The following is a 14,437-nucleotide window of genomic DNA, read 5'->3' on the forward strand; positions in this document are numbered from 1 at the left end:
GAACCCTGATGCTATGGTGGAAAGGCAAAAAACTGATCCACTGAACCACACATGGTATCAGTTTTCTCAAGTGATGACCAGCAAAAAGAGATCAGAAACCACTGGAGTACAGAACACTATGCCAACAATCTCCCCCTCTTAAACACATGCAGGCGCCCTTTCTCAGGCAGTCCTAGCCAGAGGCCTCAAACTAGTTACCTTTCCTGTCTACCAGCACCCTCTTTTTCTTTTGGGAGCATGGAGACAGAGACCAGCAGATTTTCTGATTTTGAAATCCCCTTTGCTTTAGCCAGCGAGCCATTCATTTTCACAATCCACAGGCACACTTGCAGACCTAGGTGACGGCTAGGGAGACAAGAACAGCAACACAGCGTCTCTTTCTTCCCCAGCACCTACAGTAGTAAGAATCCCTTTCCTTCAAATGTTTGTCATCCCATTCCCAAGAGACCTTAAAGCCTAAATGGTCCTTGTCCCAACTTACACTTCTGCTGCCCTCACACATCTGATTTCTTGTTCCTTCTGTAATTCAGGCAGACGGCTCCAGCTGTTTAGGCCAGCAGGAGCATCACTGACGATGTAGGAGAGAGTTATGACTCATTTAAGGCCACTGAACGTAGCATGGCCCATAGCAGATGTGCAATGATAGGGAAAGTAGTTCTAAGTACCAGGCAGAATCTATGGAAAACATACCTCCTTACAAAGCTTAGCCAATTTTCCTGGCAATCTGTTTGAAGACTATACTATACTATAGACAAGGGCAAATTACTTATTTTCCCCTACTTTGAGGAAAAAGGTGAATTTCTCCAATTTTAGTTTTCCACACACAAAAATAGGAAAAAAAGAATAAACTGAAAGGAAGGTGGGACATGCACGCAAGATGAAAAGTTTCAGCCCAAACAACATCTGACAAAAACTTGTAAGCAACTGAAAATCACATTTTATACTGTGATTATCAGGAAACATATATTGAAGCAACTACCTTGCTTCAATACAGAAGGTGTGTAAAGTTAACTAAAGAAAACAGTATATTGATTATGCCAGCATTTGAGGCATAGTAATAATTTCTTCTCACTATAGGGAAAGCCACAGCTTCAGAGAAAGTGTAAAGAACATTCTTCTCATTGGATAATGCTACACTACAGTGTCTTTGGAATGCAGCAAGAACTACATCTGTCCAAAGGTACTTGAGACCCCAAGTTTGAATCCTATTTCAAGAGCCCTGTTGAAAGGATATGGTGCCACACAACCCATGTAAAAACTAAGTGTGATTTCGGGACCTATTCCATGACTTGGTACAAACTTCCAGACATTAAAAGCCTTCTGCATGACACAGATTGTGGTACCTAAGCTTCACGATCTGTCAGGACATTTGTGTACTCTATAGGTAAACCACACTGGATCTGTTTGCTTCTGTATTGCTTCCAAATGATACTTGGTTATCACTGCAAGACAGTTCCAGTATCACAGGTGAATGAAGCCAAGCATACTGCAGGGTACGTTATCCTGTATCACAGCACTGTAAAGAAGGACTCTTCAGTCCAGATGGGAACTCTGAATTGTCTTCTCTCACAGCTGAAAAAGTTTCTGAAGCTGTATAAGTAGATAGGTTTGCTCACCGAGCAGGCTGTTCACTAGCACTGAAGACTTTCCTATCTCAAAGCTTTCTCCTGAAGGAGGAGAAACAGGGAACAGACTGACACAAGCCAGCCACTTCTACTCCTGGTGCTGAAAATATGCTTGGCTTTCCTTTCTTCTGGACAATCTTGGTAATGCAACAATTTCTCCCTCTACAATCTGCCTGTAATGGCCCATGCAATAAAGAAATAAAAAGTTACTTTCTTCCTTTCCTGTGAGTAAGTATTAGACATCAAAGCTAGAACTAGCCTCTTTTTCCCTAACGTTCTCCACTATTGTTTACCAGAATTACCAAAAAATTCAAAGGGAAAGATCCATTCTAAGAAATGTGATTAATAAGCAACACTAAAAATTTCACCTGAACAGAAACAGTTTGTTTACAGGTGGCTCTAAAACCCTATTGAGCAAGGAAAAGGTTAATAATACCTAAGGGACTAGCTGCAAACTGCTTAAGAACAAAGTGATGGGGGTGACTGAATGGATGCGTTCACATCACTTCTGACACACTGCTGTCTGTCTGCTCATTTTTACAGCCACAGGTTTTAAATAGAAATCCTTATTTGTACAGAATAGACCAAAATAATAGTTTTGTAATCTTCTTTTACATCATCCTTACAGGAAGATGGAGGTATTTTAATCACAAAGACATAAATGGTCTCCAAGTACTGTAAGCTTGTGAAGGCAGAGGAATATAAATATTAAAGTAAGGCTTACAGTGATCTCATACAATCAAAAGATTTCAAGCATTTTGACTAATAGTTGAGCCCACAAAAACCAAACATTTCTACCCTAAAACGCTACAATATTACTATCAGAGTAGAGATGCACTGGGCTTGGCCACATAGTTTTTCATAAGTCTCTAACAGTGCTTACACAAGACTTTCAACTTTTTTTTAATTCCCATCAGCACAAGGGACACAGCAAGCATCTCTGTAGCAAATGCAAGCTTAATATTCAGCATCCTTAGAATGTCAAGAACTACTGCATAATCCAAACCTGATTTATCCAAAAATGAATCTAAAAGTATATATTGAAATCATAACTTTTTAAGAAAATGAGTGACCAGTAATTCACTTGAAGGAATGTATTTGACTTTTTCTATATCAATTTATATTTAAGAAATATTGCAGCAAGAAGCCATGGAAATCATAATGGCAAGCAATCACTTCAGACACAAACTAATACAAATTCATGTTAAAATCTCCCCAAGCAACTCTAATAAGATCATTTAGGAAGAAACTCACCATCCCTGGAGTCAGTATGACAGAGTATGAATACTGTTCACTAGGTTCAGCACTAACTTGGTGTACCTTGATGAACGCTATTTAAACTAAAACCTTATCTTGCCTAGTATGTTTCAGCAGAAGGACAAAACAGACAGCTAGGGACAGTTACTCCAACTAGAAAAGATGAGTCCCTTCTCCTACACTACCAACAATCCTGAATGCACCCCCAAGAAGGGTTCCTCTGAGCTGAACACACACTCCTGCATACGGCCACAAACTTCCCTAATATCTGAGCAAACACACAGGTCAACGCACACACCACCAGGGACTCAGCGCAGCTCACCCGCCCAGCAATGGCAGCATTCTTCTGGCAACACTACCAACAACCACCTATAACTCCCAGCCTGTAGCCTCCTGCAGCCCCTCAAGCCTACTGAGCCTCCCCACACCCTGCCAGAACACCAAAATCACTAACGCTGATAAGCCAAGCACAGCTCTCTCCCCTTTCCACCTGACACTGTGTCACACCTCACCCCCACGGACCATCACTGCTGCCAACCCCCAGCAGCCTCCAATGCATTCTGACCACAGGTACCCTCAGATCCTGAACTCCCTACCTGACGTCTATCACCGACTTCCCTAACACAATAAGCAAACACATAGGTCGCGACTCAGCTCAGCCCTGACTCCCCACAAGTGAGGCATGGCCACGATGCCCCCAATACCAATTTCCAAAACCCCAAACCCCCCGGCTGCCCTCATGCCATACACCAAACCTACAAGCAAGGTGGGTCCAAAACCAAAAAACCCTGGGTGCCAATACCCAAACCCCTCCACTCCCACACCAGACATCAAACCTAAGCCCATGCTACTATATAATGCAGGAAATCAATGACCTATAGACAGTTAGAGACTAGCTAGGAGAAAGTGGTAACTCCATGTGAATCATAAAAGCCTTTATTAAACATTATCCCTAAGTAAAGCAAAAAAGGGGACCCACTTTCTATCTTACAAAACTATCTTTGATAATAGATGGTTATGACTGAAGTAAGAAAAATACCTGAAATGTATTCAAAGGGCTGTCTCACTGCTCAAAAACAGTCCAGTTAATTCCATCAGCTCAGGATAGCTAAGGCGAGAGGAAACTCAATCCAATTTTCTCTCTTATCTGAAGACAGGAAAAGGAGTATAGAAGCCTCTGCTTGTCTTTAAAAATCCAATATCCCAAGAAAAATGGTCAGGCAAACTATCTCTAGAGCAACTTTGCATCCAATAGGCTGAGATGCAGAGCAGTATTTTCAAACACTTCTTCATGTACATCTGAAAAACAATCTTTGTATTGGCATCTCTGAGTATGTGCAGCCACAATCGATAGTACAGCCTTTATTGCCTTTGTAATAACTGGCAACGATCACCTTGCTTTGCCATTTAAATCTTCAAAAATTCACAGACAGCAATGTTAGGTTAAAAGTGTTAAAACAGACGCATTTTCGCTCAAGCGTTAATACTATGAGAACAGTGCAGGACCTCATATAATTTACTTCCACAGGCTGTGGAAGTCCTAAAGAAGGTTTCTGTTCTTTTGGCTATGGCTTTTAGGGTCTCAAAACATGAATATTTAGCAACAGAGTTTCTCTCTCCATAATCTTCTATAGTTTTATTCCTGCACTATCAAAACTGTTAGTAATGCTGCCACTACAATGTATTTTTCATGTGAGGTTCCATATTTTATTGAAATGCGAGCACTTTCATCTTTCTATAGGCCCCAAAGTAATCTCTCTGTGTTTAACAGCATTAGCCCAGACTATGGCAACGGAAATACAAACTATTTAGAAGCTTAGTAATGAACAACACAGGAAAGGCTGCTTGAGCTGAAATACTCATCATCTGAATCATCATCTCCCAAAACTTCTTTGCTTTTCATGGGAAGTGAGAAATTATTTTTTCCTGATCATCTTCCTCCCAGCCTCGTTTTACCTGAAGACATTACTTTGCTGACAACCATATTTCAGCTTCCAGAAAATGGAATTGTATGCATAGCAGGTGAAACAACAATTATGAAGAAAAACATCAGCTAAATATGGGAACATAAAATGACTTCCCACACAAAAAAAGTAATTTTACCTTGTATTTATAAGCAGAAAAGTAAATGTGTTGCTTGTTGACTAAGATTTTTCCCTCATTCACTACAAAAACTACGCGTAACTGTCTATTCTGTGTACTGCTGTAGTTCTAATGCACAGAAAATGGAAGAAAAAAGGAGTATCACTTAATAGAGACAAAATTCACCCTCCAAATCTCAATTTTTATTTAAAATATTTAATCTAACAAGCAGTCTGTCAAGCACCAAACTATTCAATAGCTAGCACAAGCCAAGAAGGGGAACAGCCAAATTCATCAGCCAGCAGATTCTTACTATTAAAGATGTTTAGTGAGAAACCCTAAAATGAAATAGAAGTTTTGCCTATTTTTCAAATGGTTGTTAATACTTATTTTTTAACAATTGTGTAAGCTTGTCTGGTATGTCTGTCCCTTTTCCTCATTTTCAAAGTCATACTACAGAAATACAGTGAGATAAATTAACCTTCCTTACATCAGAGAAACATTACTTGTAAGAAAGTAAAATGAATATAATACTTAGGGAGTTCTTTTAGTCCAACTAATTTTACTCATAACAGACTTGAGTAAGGAAATAATGGATGACCTTTAGAGTCTATTAATCTGAGGTTTACAAAATAGACAGAAGCAAAATTTTCCTCACATATTAAAAACCCATGTGTTTTCATTGACCTACATTGCTTTCTTCTGACGAGCTGCCCATCCTTCTTTGCGTATTAGCTTCTTTGCTCTTCTTCCCCTAGTCTACCTCTCTTCAAAATCACTTTCTTCAGCTGCACACGGCTGCTACAGCAACACCTTCCCAACCTGAATGGCAAAGCAAACAGGCTTTGGCGCAGAACTTAGAGCCCCTACCACCACTTGATGTCACACAACACTGCAATTAGAAATTACATTTTAAAAAGTGAAATCCAAATTAAATGCTAAGAGCTTTCTGTTTTTTCTTTTAACACTGAATGGTAGTGTAATTAATTATTTGCTTAAATGCTGCTACAGATGTGTGCTAATTCAAAAACGACAAAACATTTCCCCACTGAAAATTGAGAGTGGTAAAGAAAGACACACAGAACTTCTAAATAAATATTTTTATAATCTACTCAACCGTGACTCTTTCAAATCAGTAGGGACCCAGTCATACAACCCTTCCTCCAAGCCTAGTGAAGTCAATAGAGTGCTTTAAGTTAGTACTTCCCTAAATAGGTAGAGTGCTAAGTATATCCTTGAATGTTTAATTAGCCTCACTGAGGTTGAATTTTAAGCGTATCTGTAAGTGTTTAATTAGCCTCACTGCCTTCAGGACAGAAAAATTGACAAGCTACCTCGTCAGAGCATGACTGTAGAGTAGTTTTTAGGAACAGTAATTGCTTTTCTTCTGAAGTACCACCAAGACACATTTTTACATTCATCTTATGATCCCAGAGATTTGGCCATGCATTCTGCTTATGCAACTTATATTTCTAGGGGAGAAGCAAAATTCAGCTCTAACATTGCACAATGTTATACAATTACAAGCTATATAAATTGGTCTATTGTAATGCTGTAAAACTATGGACTGTATTATCGATGAGCTGAGTACACTCGTTTTGAGCATGGCAGAGTTTTTGTTTGGCTGGGATCTGGAGCAGGTGCAGGTCATACGGTGGATAGCAGAAGAATATTATTTCTGAGCACCATTCCACCATTATGCAGCCTTATTTGTTTTCTGGGCATTTACCAGATAAACGGCAGCTAAGTAGCAAACAGCTACTTTAACTTTGCTAAAGTTTGCTAAGTAGCAAACACCTTTCAATAACCATAAAATTGCTTTTATGTAATTTTATACAGAAATTATAAATATGTATGTAAATTACTTTTATGCTTATTGAAAGATTTAAATAGGAGTCCACTGTGTGCAATATATGGCTGGAAAAAAAGCAGAAGCACAGAGAATCTAATGTGGCACTAGAGGGTGAGAAAAGAGTAGCTCTGAAGCAGAAACAGTTATCGTGATCACCAGCACAGTTCACAAAACTAAAAATGTATCTTTTCTTCATGAGAAACATCTCAGCAAATCAAATGATGAGTTGAGCCAGTTGTGGAACACAACTGAAAGAACAAGGACAAGAGCTGACTAGTACACCACTGGAAAATACATCTTAAATTAAGATGATGCACTACCAATATTGTAATATTGTGGTAGCAACCATATTTAGGATAGAATAACGTCTGAGAACATATGAAGTATTAACAATAAGTGAAGTGATGATGATGCCTCTCTCTGGCCATTAGCTATATATCAGATGCTGTTTGATGATACCATTCATAGCTTCCACACTGATTTACACCATGTAAGAATTTGACCCCCACATTTTAGATATTAATCGTCACAGTTCTTGAGTGTATTTTACATAATCTGATTTCTCAGTAGAGGAACAGACATACCCAATGTATTTACACATCTTCCATTTCAAAGCTGTCTAGTATGGGAAATGAACCATCTACGTTAAAAACATATTTTTTTTGTTTTATTTCCCAAGTGATAACTAAAATGTTTTAAATACACAAATAACAGCCAAGCATTTTTCTTTTCCTACATTTTCTCACAAAAAACAACCTCTCCAAGTTGTGTATGAACACAATTTTGGTACTATCATAGTCTGAACAGCAGGTAAGTATAGATATGCAGATAGGAAATTAAAACTGCCCAAATATCATTTGCCATACCCTTTCATGTCTACTACAGAACACGGATTTTTATCTGCAGCCTTGAAATAAGTCTCTAAGCTCACATTCTTCATTACAGACAACAGTCAACTTTTCAATAGAAATGCAAAATGAAAGTATGATCCTGTATTTTCTTCTCTTGTTTTGTCTTTTTAAATCATATGCGATAGAATCATTAAGCAAAGAAATACATGAGCCACTACACTGACAGCTCTGACAGCTTTTGCAAGTTTCACAGTATCTCATTTTTATTTATTTTTTATTGTCCAGTGGAGCTACACATGGAGAAATACCAGATTGCACTTGTATGATTCAAGGGCATTCTGATGTTTCAGGAAAAAAACAGGAAAAAAAGAACAGAAATTCAGCTAAGTATTATTTTTTTCCTAACACTTTGATTTGCAGAGACCATCTTGCTAGATCTTTACTGTTCACATTTTATAGAATTACATTATGCAACAGTGTCTTCTGAAGTGTGCTTTCAGCCTGCTGAGCTAGAAGGATCTTCTTTTTCTGTGGTTTAAAACTGCCCTGTAGCACCATGGGTTCAGAGAACACTTGGACACTGAAGCTCTGACCTTAGGCATCCACACACAGTTTTACCTCTGCCCCAAACAGCAGGACCATGAATTTTAAAAAGTACTATTCACATCAATAAAGTTAGGCAGAGCAAAAATAGCACAAATAGCATTGTAAGTCTTATGCTTCCTAAATACCTCCTTTTGGTAAAATAACTCTTCAAGAAAAAGAAAACAGTAAACTAGGAAAACATGAGCATAAATACTTTGACTCAGCTCACTCCCTTATCAACAGTATCAAGGATAATGAAGTGTAAGTTCCAGAAACACATGAAGTCTGGCTACTATGCTACTACGCTTCACGTCTTTGGGTTGACTGACTTTGTAACCAAATTATACTACGATTTTCTCTTTGTCTCATATAATTATGGACTCCTCCTACAGGATATTTTGGCAGCAATATGAGAATTCACAAACTGCAGGATCAAAAGTTAAAAGGGACAACTTGCAAATGTTTACCTCCACGGCACATTCTCTGCTCAACTACTCTTTTGTTATGAAAATTAGAGGGATACAACAGTCTTTTGGACCTCTGCCTTTCTGACAAACAGTCCATCAGAGTCAAAATGTGCTAGTGGAGGACACAGACACATACACATAGACCAGCTGAGTGCATAAGCATTATTTCCATGGGCAACTAATCTAAAAAAGAAATCTCCACCTTTCTTCACAGTCAACAGTCACTAAGTACTGAATCACTAATCATCATCAAGTACTGAATTTTGTAACTAAAATATTAATGCTACAGTAGCATTAAGCTAGCACTTCATTGCCTATTAATATCTAATCTATGGGGCCAGATTTATCTGAAAATTAGCACAGAAATACTTCCTGTGTCCTTAGTGAAATAACTCATCTTCCATCTCTCTGACATGTCCGGAGGGGATAAAAGTCCCTAAGTGCAGAATGGTTGAAGTCATTGAATTAATCCATGTATCTGACTGAGTAAAAGTCATTTCAAAAACTATTTGACAGTGTTTTGAAAACTGTTACGGAATTCCTTCTGTCATCAGTAAGTGAATACACAAATGAAGAGCATCTCAGGAAACATCAAACAACTATTAAGGGAGCTGTAAATATTTATATATTTGTATTTATATTTTTAAGGTACCTTTGGATTTTTCAGACTGCCAAACGTACGATCTGCCTTACTTTACTCTGGTTGTTATTCTCTTCTTCTGTCTTATTCAATGTCTCCCTTCCACTTACACAAACCAGGAGAAAAGCAACATTACCACTTCAACACAAATGCTAATTTCTTTACCCGCTTTGAGTAAGAGTCACCCAATAAGACATGTTTTTCTTCTGGAACTTGTTCCATCCATTCTACTTGTACTGCCAATAGTGATTAGAACAATGATTTCTAATAGAGAGTCTGTAGCTTAAACTAGATGTATCATACTCAATAATTAGTTCTGTACCCTTTCTTCACTGCTATTTTTATCTGATATTCATTAGGCCTTATTGTATTAACTTACTTCTCCTGTAATGGTTAAAAAACGTGATTTATTTAATGTCACTCTTGGATAGTTACTGAGGAAAAGGAATAAGAAGTGGGTGTCTTACATAATTTACAATTTCTTTTGATTAATCATCTTCTGTTTGCAGAACTGCTCATCTTTCATGTAAAAAGCTCGGGTACCTGGGTAGTTCTACTGGACTGACACCATATAAAAGCTACTGATCAAGTATTCATTAACAGATTAAAGTGATTTAAAACCACAGTTTAGAACAACAGTAAAGTATACAATGACCAAGAATTATTAATATGAAAACCTTCAAAGAGGTTACGAAAGTCAAATTCTCAGCCACAAACCTACTGTTATCTTTTTGATCAAAAAATCAAAGGAAAACTGATTTTCCTTTTTGGATATGGTCATTCATTCCTTCACAATTTTAACTAATTCTGGCAAAGAATCTTGCTTTTATTAAACTAGGCCATTTTGGAAACATATTTTTGCAAAAATAGCTGACAAGATCAGTTCACAGTTTAATGCTGACCTCAAACCTCAAGCAGTCCTCTCATGACTAAAAAAGGCAATCTGAATCTAAACACTGCCTACTCATGTCTAAGATTAATGCCTTCAGCTCTATGTCACTAACTTGGAAAAAAGAAAAAATGAACCCAGAATTCTGAAGCAATGTCATTCTGTAATAAGAACTCCAAAGACTTCTCTGAAGAGTCAAGTCTTGGCCTTTTTCAACTCAGCATTAAGTTTTGCCACTCATTTCAGTGGGGCTGAGGATTTCATTCAGCAAATCCAGATAATATACAGCCAGTCTCTCATTTAACACATATTTCATTCTGTTTGCCATAGAACATTTGTATGGATTATGTCGCATTTTCTACAGAGGGACAATATACTTCTGAAAGTGATTTATGTTCCTCCACACGAGCTTAAGATGCCCATCCTCAAGCCTCACTCTCTCACAGCTGCTATCCTGCTCCTGAGAGAGCACAGGTCTCCTCATGGAGCTTGCATATAACTAAGAAAAAGTCTGCTTCCACACCCCTTCTCCTTTCCTATAATTGTGTACCATTAAATATTTCATACACAAATTAGCATTAAGTACATTTATTTGCATAAACACCCAGCTGATTTTTCCCCACCTGCTTGTTCAATTGCACTCAGTGTTTACACTTCCTGTGGCTTTTTACTCATTTTCAGCCTTCCTGTTCACTCATTTCTCAAACACCATGCATTCCTCATTTCTACCAGTCAGCTCTACTTGCAGTCACCTCCATTCATCCTAGCTAGGCACTAATATGCATTTGCATGCATGCATACATGGCGTTCTCTCAGCCCCTCCATCTGAACACCCATCCTTTTTCATTTCTATACACAAGACAAAATACAGAGAACGGATACCAGTTTGGGGAGTGGGGGGCAGGAAGAAGGTGTTTGTGTATATGTATTCACTAGCATACACATAGGCATTTGGTGGGACCCTGAAGTGGAACGGAAGGCAGGCAAGCTCTCTAGGACACAACAGCACATCCCAGCAGGGAGTGGAGGAAGCAAAGTTTCTCCATCTGTAGGTTGTGACATATAGGATCTTTACTCTGCTGCACTAAGGGCTGAGCAGAGCTAATTTCTCAGGGCAAGCTAAACCTTGCAGCAGTGTAACCACAGGCTGAGAAAAAGGGAGGCTGAAGTCCCACACCCAGAACTCCCTGTACCTGCCCCAGAGAGGGGGACCTTGGTGTCCTGCCTATACAAGTCATGGTCTCCTGTACTGATATCCAAATCATGGTGCACCAGAAACAGCCACAGAACGTAAACACTGCTTAACTCTATGCGGAGCACGTATAAGTGGCTGGGGCCATATGCAGCTTGCCCTAGACCAGACACTTACCGCAGTCATCCTGACTACTGAGGCATCCACACACAGGGGAACAGTGTTCAGGTTAAACTGCCCACGGCACACAGCAGCCACAACTTGTCTCCCTAATCAGTCCATGGAGAGAAGTTGTCAGAGAGGTTAAGTTAGTAACCTTTAGTAGAAACCTACATTGCCATTTCCACACTCGCTATCACTGAAGGCAAACTTCAAGCCTAATGTGTCAAAAGTGAAATCTGGCATCTTCTGCCACAGGGAAAACCATAAGCGGGGCACAAAAAACGCAGTGTGCTGTGTGCAAAACGCTCAGAGGACCACTTGCCATTTTGGCTTAAATCTTTGGGTTTTCAGTTTCATTAGCTCATTGACTAAGTATTATTGGGAAAGCCAACTTCAGTTAGGGATGAGGGTTAAATATTCAGGTCCTAACTCACAGCTAGATTTCAACCCATTAATATTCAGAATTAAAATTATTCAATCAAAAAGGCATGCTGAATTTTTACTGTACATCAGGTGCACCCTTTTTATCACCACCATATTGCACAGCCAATGTGCTAATGTCACCAGCACAGTTGATCTAATTTCTAATTAATGATACACTGCCATCAAAAACATATCATGCTGAAACCCTTGGGTCTAAATGAGAACTTCTAATCAGATTTAAATAATTCAGTTGTTTCATTTACTAGAATAATCTTTGAATTCATGTTGTTAATAGGATGAGACAATCTGTGTCAAAAATGCCACTGCCAAAGTACAAAGCTATACATACTGCAGTCCTATCTCAGTTGCCTAATTCTACACACTAGTTCAAGCCTTGCAACAGACATTGAATTTGTTCTGACAATTCATTACCACTAACTTTCACAGTTATTTTCACTGCATTTGTTTTTTTCGATTATAGGCACAGCACCTAAGCCTTATGATTATTTTATAATCTCAGCTTGTCCTCTTCCTATTTTCAGTAAAAATACAGCACTTGTAGTTCTGAAAACAGGAACTAAGGATAACTGAAGGCTCCAATATCAGAAGAAAAAACTCACCTAAAATTACACTAAATACCATAATTTTTGTACACTGGACTCAAATTTTTTAAGGCTCTACATGAGCAGTGCTGGGGATGAACCTCCCTATTTCTCTCCAATTATTTGGATGCTATTTGAAGCTATCTGCACTAAAATGTATCTGCCATAACTCTGCTGAACACTGCCCTCTCGTGGATTTGTGTCAGAAATGAAATCCAAAGCAGCAGCAGAAGAAGAAAGCATACACCTATTAGTTTGTTTTCCCCAGCCCTGTAAAGACTTTGTACATGCTTGAATTTAATCACTTAAGTGGAGCCACAGGAATCCATAATTAACCATATATATATAAATATATATATAAAAAAAGTTTTATATACATACATAATTTCTCATTATACACACACACATATGTATATGTAAAAAAGCACTTACAGGACTGAGCTGTACCTAAGCAGGGATAAGTGTATTAACTACACTTCGCACTGTGTATACTTTAAATTACAATTACAGTTCTTTGTATCATCAGTGAAAACCTTTTCAAGTTTTTTACATCAAAATATCTCATAGATTGGAACTTGCTAATTCCAGCTACAACATTTTTTCCTTACATCCATAATTGAAAAACACTGCTACTAATGAAGGCCTTTAGCTATTTTAGAATCAAGTCAAGTATTTTTAAATTAAACCAAAGTCTGCAGAACTTTTATATATGTATATACAAGCCATGTAAATAATTTATAATTAATGTAAAGCCATATGATACGCATTTTTTGTAGGCCCAGATTTGTAAGAGATCCAAACTTTGATTACCAGAAAGAAGATTTTCTACAAGCTGCAGGAGAGTCATTTCAATACAGCTGACACATTGAGCAAGACAGATCTGCAAAAATTCTCAAATAAAAACCATTCTTTGAGCATCAACATTGTTGTTTACTCCATGTGAAAATATGAGTTTTTCTGCAATTCAATCTATCCCTAAAACCCCCCAAATTCTGGCATTTTTATCATTCAAACCATGTAATTAATTTAACTTTGATTTGGAGTTTAGTACTTGACTGGTTTTTCCAAGTTTTTTTAAGGAATTTTTTAAATTTTTTAAATCAGATGTACTCAAAAGGATATCACAGGAAGGGTGCTTCATGCTATAAAGTATATGTCTAAAAACCTCTCTCAATAACCACATTCAGCCCAATCCAAAAGAAAACTCATTTTTCCCCACTCCCTCCCTAGTTAGTTGATTTGCAATTAATTCTGGGGGTCACAATCAAAAAGATCACAAGCTCTTAATTAAATCAATGGTTTACTACAGTTCGAGAAAACAAGGCCTGCCACTGATAAAGGAACACAATACAAACATTGTTTCCACAATATTTCAAATCAGGACTTCAAAACAGGAAAAATCATTGTTTCTTTCTCCTCTAGGAAAAAAAAGTCTACATCCCACAATGCTCTCTCACAATGAGCAGATGGACATTTGACAGGAAAGTCAAATGCTAGTAGTCTAAGATTTTAATCAATGTATTCAGCTCTTACCACTGAAATCGAGGAATTTTAGCCAACAACTTGGATGGGAGTATACTGAAGCCTGTATTAGAGATGGACAATTACACTGCATGACTATCTCCAGACACGATGAGGGATAACACAGCTGGGAGTTCAATGCTGTAGTGACACTGAAGGAAGATTCAGCCCACAAACTGCATTCATTCATCCAGCACCTAAGGGCAGATCAAGGTGCACATCCTTCCTTACAGTGCGTAACACTACAGCGCTTCAAAAGACTCCTCTAGTGCCCTTCCACTACTCAGCT

This window comes from Dromaius novaehollandiae, chromosome 2 (genome assembly GCF_036370855.1).
Source record: "Dromaius novaehollandiae isolate bDroNov1 chromosome 2, bDroNov1.hap1, whole genome shotgun sequence".
NCBI lineage: Eukaryota > Metazoa > Chordata > Aves > Casuariiformes > Dromaiidae > Dromaius > Dromaius novaehollandiae.